General features: G+C 36.1%; 1 pseudogene; it reads right to left on the bottom strand.

Moving 5' to 3' along the window:
• Positions 1-914: 914 nt before the first annotated feature.
• On the bottom strand, positions 915-5,127 carry LOC118598473 (annotated as a pseudogene).
• Positions 5,128-7,626: the final 2,499 nt, after the last annotated feature.

Raw genomic sequence — 7,626 nt, 5'->3', positions numbered from 1 at the left:
GTTTACTGATTGACAGAATCCGTGCAATGACATCTAAGAGCAATTAATTCATTTATTCCGTCTTTAGACATTCAGTTGAGAAGGATTTTTGAGGAAACGTTTGACCTTTTATTTTTTTATGAGTATAGAAAAAAATATGTGTGCATTTAGAGTGCAAATAAGAGCCTTGAAAAAAAAATCCAATTGACAACTTCCTTTTATGCTTCTATTTGTCAACTTATGATCTGTTCTGACAAGTTACACAGCCTACAAATAAATAAAAAAGGTCACTGTTTTAAAGGCGATTAATCGACTTTATTGCTTGCTGAACAGAACCAAGAAAACTTATAACTACATTTTGCCAGGTCTGCTTAGACTGGATAAAAAAAAGGGGCCTAATTAAAAAAAAACAGTTAAAGAAATGTTTAATTTCTTTTTCTTTTCCTTCCGTCATTGTACAATAATAGTAAAAAATAGGGAAATTCAAATAAAAAAATGCAGAATTCTTTATTGCTTTTTTCCCAATTTGTAGTGTTTCACAGCCCATGTTGTAATACATCCTTACCTGGAGTTTAACAACTATTTTTCTTGTCATAGCCTATATGTAATTCAAATTTGACCCAAAATACAAACAATACAAAGCAATGATTGGCACATTGCAGCTGACATTAGCCTCGACCATAACAGCGTGAGGACAGGTTGTTTTTTTAAATAGTGTAACTTTTCTGGCCTTGTCCACCTGACTATAAGGGGGAAAAAATTGGCCCGTCAACTTTTACCTATTTAAATCCACCAAATACAATAATTTGCAGAATTTTCTACCCCCTTACAATACGGAAAAGCCTCAAATGTCCTCTGTAGAAACCAAAAGCGGTAGATTCAGTTTTATGCATTAATTGGGAGATAATCTGATTTAGGAATTTGTAATATTAGTAGTCAGAAGGTATTATCGTTTTTTTTTTTTTTTAACCTTCATTTATCGTTTTATCTCATCTCATTTTTGTGAAGTTTTACAATAAATATGCTGGGACCTGTAGGAATTGCAGCTCAGGTTTAGATGCTTGTAGGTTCATGCTCTGATTCTGCAGGGAAACTTTCTCTGACCTTTTCTATTGATACATTTTTCACCAGTAATTTTTTATTTTTTTTTACATTTCCTAAACTTTTTTAATCAGAACAAACCAATAAATCTCTCTTCAGTGATCATTGTGAGCGCAAAGATGCTTTAGACCAGAATGCTGCTCACCTCCTCAACAAGTCTTTACTTCTTCTATTCATTTATTTCAGGGACAATGACGTACATTTGTTGAGACTTAGCAAAAGGAGATTTTTTTTAAATTATTTGATAATTGGAGAGATTATCGAAGTAGTCATGGGGTGAACAGAAAAACATCATAATAAAAAAGACAAACTTCTTAAAGTGATATTATTTGTAAAAGGCAACATGTACCGGCAGATTAAGGCACAACAGATAAATCATCTGACAAAAAATACAAATAGCAGGATAAAAACAAGTGGCTGCAAGAGCAGACAAGGTCTCAAAGTCAGCAGTATTGTGAAAGAGCCCTTTTTCTAGAGCTGCACCTTAAAGCTAATGAATGTGTTTATGTTTCTGACAGAAAGGAGACAGTTACATTTGTTCTATAACAGAAAAACCTGTTGGAATAACTTAGCTTTCCGTTAAAGAAGAAGTATAGTCTCAGCTTCCTCCTACCTGTTCTGATATGATCAGCTGTTCACAATATTATATTCCAATAAAGTTATTAAAGATAAGATAGACATTGACAAAGACTTTCAGATGTTTTTCATTCATGTTCATGAGGAACTAATGTTTAGATCTGGTAAGATCAAGATCTTTTTCAACCTAAAATAATTTGCACAATTTTTGAACTAAAACTAAAAGAAAATAAAAGTCTTTGTTAACAACCATAAAACACATAAATCAGAGTCATGGATTAAAGTCATTTTTATTGGGCCACAGGGTTAAACCGGGTTAAACATTACAGCCCAGTTTGTTCTTTGTACAGACTAACTTTTGCTTGTGTTTTGGTTCTGACTCGCTCTAGGTTATTTGTACTTGGGAGTGGCCGATAATTTCTCCTTCCTTTTACGGACACGGGGTTTACAAACTGAATCAAAGCGTGCATTACGCACGGCTGAGCTTTGAGCTCCAAGATAAGAGGTGCTGTAACGTGCCGGATTTGTGATTTGTGTGAATGCCTGAAATAAATAATTATTTCTTTTGACTCCTATGCAAGACGTGGGTTTACAGCACAAATCTACAACTTGTTAAACCTGATCCTTGTCTTTGTATAGTTTTTATTTTTTTCAGTTCTGACTCTCTATCTGACATGTTTCTGTGAGGAAGACATAAAATAAGTTGGATATTGATCTCTTAGTGTTTAATTGTAAGAAATAAGAAGTAAATAGATGTCATAAAGTCTTCTACTGATGAAAAACGCAACATGATTTACTAATTTTGTTTAAAAAAAACAGAAAAATATATACAATTTATTTGTCAACACTTAAAAAAATCAAACAGGTTTCATAGTTTTGTAAAAAAAAAACAAAAAAAAAACCAACAACAACAACAAACAGGTGGGACACTATTATAGTTTGGAAAGTGTTTGCTGCTGTAATGATATAAAGTCCCTTAACAGTGCAAGACAACAAGCTTTAATTTTAACTGTTTGTTCCCAAATGTTCCCAAATCACAAAAAGAAAAAAAATCTTCATTCACGTTTCACTTTACGTTTACAAAGTGCTCTGAATAAACACCTGATGAACATGAAGGAGGTCAAAAGCATGAGCAGCACCGCTGCAGTCAGGAACAGAACCACATCTACAGAGTGGTAGGTGAACCATGACATGTTGTAGGACTGAGCTTTCAGGTGAGCAGCCCCTATGTGTCTCATGATAAACTCGATCCAGAAGAGGGCTTTGTCCATCGGCTTCACCGGCTAAACTCTCTGTGCAGCCTGGAGAGTCTCTGCATGTTCTCTCTGTAGGAGGGATCAGTCAGGACTTCCTGGATGGCCTTCAGGAAGTTTTCGTCTTTGTCCACTGTGGTTATGGAGAGAATTTTAGCTGCTCCTCTTTCCTGCAGCCGGAGAAGATTGTCATATTGGTCAAAATACAAAGGCAGACCCACAACTTTCCACAAAGTTCCTCCATGAGCCACAAACAGCTTGATCTTAGGATGTCCTAAAAGGTCATTCTGAGGCATCCAGTCCACCGCTAAAGTGTTGTTACCCAGAGTGGAGGGTCTTTTACCTTTGTACCTCCAGATAACTTTCTGTGGCAGTTTAGCAAAACCTGCAGCAATCTCATTCGCCACATCATCAGGATGTTCACTCACAAAAGTCCCCAGAGACATGATGATGACTCCATGTTCTCCAGAACTCTGCACAAACTCCTCCAAATGTTCAGGAAGTGGTTTAGCAGGTTTACACTGGAACCCTCCAATGTACACAACATTGGGCATTGTAGGACGTGGATAATCAAAGACAAAATCTGTTCTCATCAGCCAAATGTCTGCATCACTATATAGCTGATGGAAGTCATAATCAGGCCCTAGATACCTGCTACATATTGGCTGGTATATTTGTTTTATTGCCATAAAAATATGTATCTTTACTATAAAATATAGAATCGTGTTTTTGACCCTCTGAAAGAAGGTCATCCGATCACTGTAGCCAGAACCCGTTATAGGTACGTGAGATAATGGTGAAGGAGCACCAAATCAAATTTGCTTTCATTCAAAGTCGTAATCAACGATGTATTATCCAGGGTGGCTGAGACGAACTCACCAACAGCTGAATGAATTTCAATGAATTTACAAAACATCCCCATCGTTGCCTGCAGGAAACTTGTCATGGGGAGAGCACCACGTTCAAACTGTATGATGTCTGATATCAATTTTGTGAGGAAGTTTTGATCAACGCTCCTCTCCACTGGGACTGTAAAGGTGTTGTAAACAGAGGAGCTACCTTTAATATACCAGCTCTTGCTGGGGCAGAGAACAGTGATATTGTGCCCTCTGGAGTGTAAAGCCTGAAGCACGACGTCCATGTTGATCCAGTGGCTGCCATCAACAGGAATGACCAAGATGTTGCCTCCATAGCAGGAGCTGAGTGTGAGGAGGAGGAAAGCACTGCAGCTCAGAGGTAACTTCATCTGGAATAAAAAATAGATAGTGTGTTCCAAATTATTATGCAAATCGACTCCTTTAGGGTCCCTGAAAGTGTGAAAATTATGCAAGAAAAATATGTGGAGTTTCTGACTGATAACTTTCTTTCATGGTACAAAAAGCAGATTTGTGCTTTGTGTAATAAAATAATCTACATGAATGACAATGCACCTTTTAATGCTACAAAGAATACCTCTGCATCATTGGCTGCTATGTGCATAAAAGGAGATAAATTGGCCTATCCTCCCCTGACCTCAACCCTATTGAGAGCCTTTGGAGCATCCTCCAACAAAATATCTGGGGATGGGAGGCAGTTCACATCCAAACAGCAGCTCTAGCAGACTATTGTGAGATGCTGCAAAGAAATTCAAGCAGAAACGCCCCAAAAAGTTCAATTGATTGTGAAGCTGCTGCAAAATAAGGGATTCTTTGTTAAAATGTAACTTAACCTATAAAATTTTAGCTTTTGATTTCAGTATATATGACATCCTAATGCATAATTATTTAGAAAAATCATAGAAAATATTTGCTCATATGATTTTGAACATGCTGTAAAGAAATAAACAAACTCATATTTTACTAATATAATAACCTAAAATTCTTATTTTAGATTAGTACAGTTGAAACAAAAAGATACAAATATATCTTCCTTACCTTGTTTTTCTACTCTGTATTCACATTTTTTTAAGCAATAAGAGGCAAATACATTTTGCTTTTATTGTGTAAATCCAGCAGGGTAAAACCCCTTCCGGTGTCTGAGCTACAAACTTTTTTCACAAAAAACTTTTTTTAGGGCAGAAAAATACGCGGATGGATTTTCAACACACGTGTAACTTACTGTGGCCGCTAAAGAACGAAGAAATGGCGGTCTGTGATGACTGCTGTGCGCAAAAACGTAGCAGGAAAACTCCGAGGCTTCCGCGTTTATTCCTGAAGGAGGAGAGACTATGCAGGCACTTCCGGGAGAGCAGACGAGCACAGAGGCAGCGAGAGGACTCAAACCGGGATAACCAGAGCCAGAAGAACCGTTGTATGGAATCTGGGTATGGAGTCTCAAAAGAGCCAAAATGAAATAAATATATATACACCATTAAATAAATAAATAAATGTGCCATTGATTATTTAAAAGTGGCAATAAATAAATAAATAAACGTTGAAATCAATAAATAAATGTTGAATTAAATGTGGTACTAAAATATTAAAATAGAACATTTAAATATTTCATGACATATGTATTTATTTCATTGCCCAGTGTGGGTCAAAAGAGCCAAATTAATATAAATATAATTAATATGTAACAAATAAATAAATATGTCATTAATTATTTAAATGTGGCATTAAATAAATAAAAGTTTAAATAAATAAATAAATGTTGAAATAAATGTGGTATTAAAATATTAAAATAGCCATTAAAAAGCACTTTTTAACATTTTATAATACATTTATTTATTTCATGATTTAATGACATATTTCGTGAAACAGGAAGTGGACACACCATTGAAATCCAATCTGTCAAACTCAGTGGGTGGGCATAACTCTCATCATTGCTGCTCCATTGCTCTGGCCGGGTTCACTCCTCATCATATCGAATTCACGGCATTTCCACGATATCTGCAGCGACTTGGTTGTAGACATTTTGCAAATTGCAGACGATGTGGAATCAGAGTCCCATAACCAAGAGCAAGTACTGGCCAAGATCGAGGAAATTGTTGAAGTTATTGGATTAATTTCCGCAGTGTCTGACGTGGACATCGATCAAAATGAGCAACGTAGGAACGCACCCATTTGCACACTGCATTCAGGGTTATTTGGCGAGCTCCGTTCCCTGCCAGGGAGTCTCCCATGACGTACAAAAGTGGAAACTCCGTGGGGAAAGGATCCGGTGTTACCAACGGTGCTGCGGAAGTGGACGGAGAATACATTTTGATTTAGCGAACCTAACAAAAGTTCTTCATTTTACCAAAACGATGTTTACAGCATGTATGTGTGTGAGGTGTCAGACAACAACTTTCAAAACGAAGATTACTGAGTTTCCTGAGATCAACGGTCCTGCTTTGATGTCCTGTCTATTAAGAACGATCACAAAGGTCTCCATTACTGATTTCGCCATGATGAGGATTGCACATTGCACCAGGTCAGAGCAATAGAGCAGAGATGATGAGAGTTAGGCCCGCCCATTGAGTTTGACGGCAGAGTTTGACAGATTGCATTTGAATGGTGTGTCCACTTCCGGTTTCGTGAAATGTGTCATTAAATCCTGAAATAAATAAATATATTATGAAATGTTAAAAAGTGCTTTTTAATGGCTATTTTCATATTTTAATGCCATATTTATTTCTATTTCATTTAATTATTTAAACTTTTATTTATTTAATGCCACTTTGAAATAATTAATGCCACATTTATTTATTTATTTCATATTAGATTTATTTATTTAAAATTGGCTCTTTTAACCTTACAGGGGAGAATGAAAAAAACAAATATGTCATGAAATACTTAAATGTGCCGTTTTAATATTTTAATGCCACATTTATTTCAACATTTATTTATTTATTTAAACTTTTATTTATTTAAAGCCACTTTTAAATATTAATGCCACATTTATTTATTTATTTCATGTTAAATTTATTTATTTCAAATTGGCTCTTTTAACCTACAAGGGACAATTAGATAAATAAATATGTCATGAAATATTTAAATGTTCTATTTTAATATTTTAATGCCACATATATTTCAACATTTATTTAGTGATTTCCACTTTTATTTATTTATTGCGGGCTGCATGGTGGCGCAGTGGTTAGCGCTCTTGCCTCACAGCGAGAAGGCCCCGGTTCAAATTGCGGCTGGGGGATTTGGGACCTTTCTGTGTGGAGTTTGCATGTTCTCCCCGTGCATGCGTGGGTTTTCACCGGGGACTCCGGCTTCCTCCCACCGTCCAAAAACATGCTTCATAGGTTAATTGGTGACTCTAAATTGTCCCTAGGTGTGAATGTGAGAGTGACTGGGTGTGTGATTGAGGCCCTGCGACAGACTGGCAACCTGTCCAGGGTGTACCCCGCCTTCGCCCATCAGCAGCCGGGTTAGGCTCCGGCACCCTGTAACCACGGAAGGGATGGAGTGGTCAAGAAAATGGATGGATTTATTTATTGCCACTTTTAAATAATTAATGGCACATTTATTTAATGATGTATATATTTATTTCATTTTGGCTCTTTTGAGACTCCTTAGCTATGAAACTGTGTCTGAGTATTTCTTTTTTAAATTGTGTTGGATCAGGAATAGATGAAAACCTGCATTTAGATAAAGCTCAGGTTTATGACGAAGCAGCTGTCATGGGAGGGCCAAAATCTCTCTACTCATTCAGTGATTTATGTGTGTGTGTGTGTATATATATATATATATATATATATATATATATATATATATATATATATATATATATATATATATATATATAT

This window comes from Oryzias melastigma, linkage group LG3, assembly GCF_002922805.2.
Source record: "Oryzias melastigma strain HK-1 linkage group LG3, ASM292280v2, whole genome shotgun sequence".
NCBI classification, from domain to species: Eukaryota; Metazoa; Chordata; class Actinopteri; order Beloniformes; family Adrianichthyidae; genus Oryzias; species Oryzias melastigma.
This window is presented reverse-complemented; position numbering and strand designations above follow the sequence as displayed.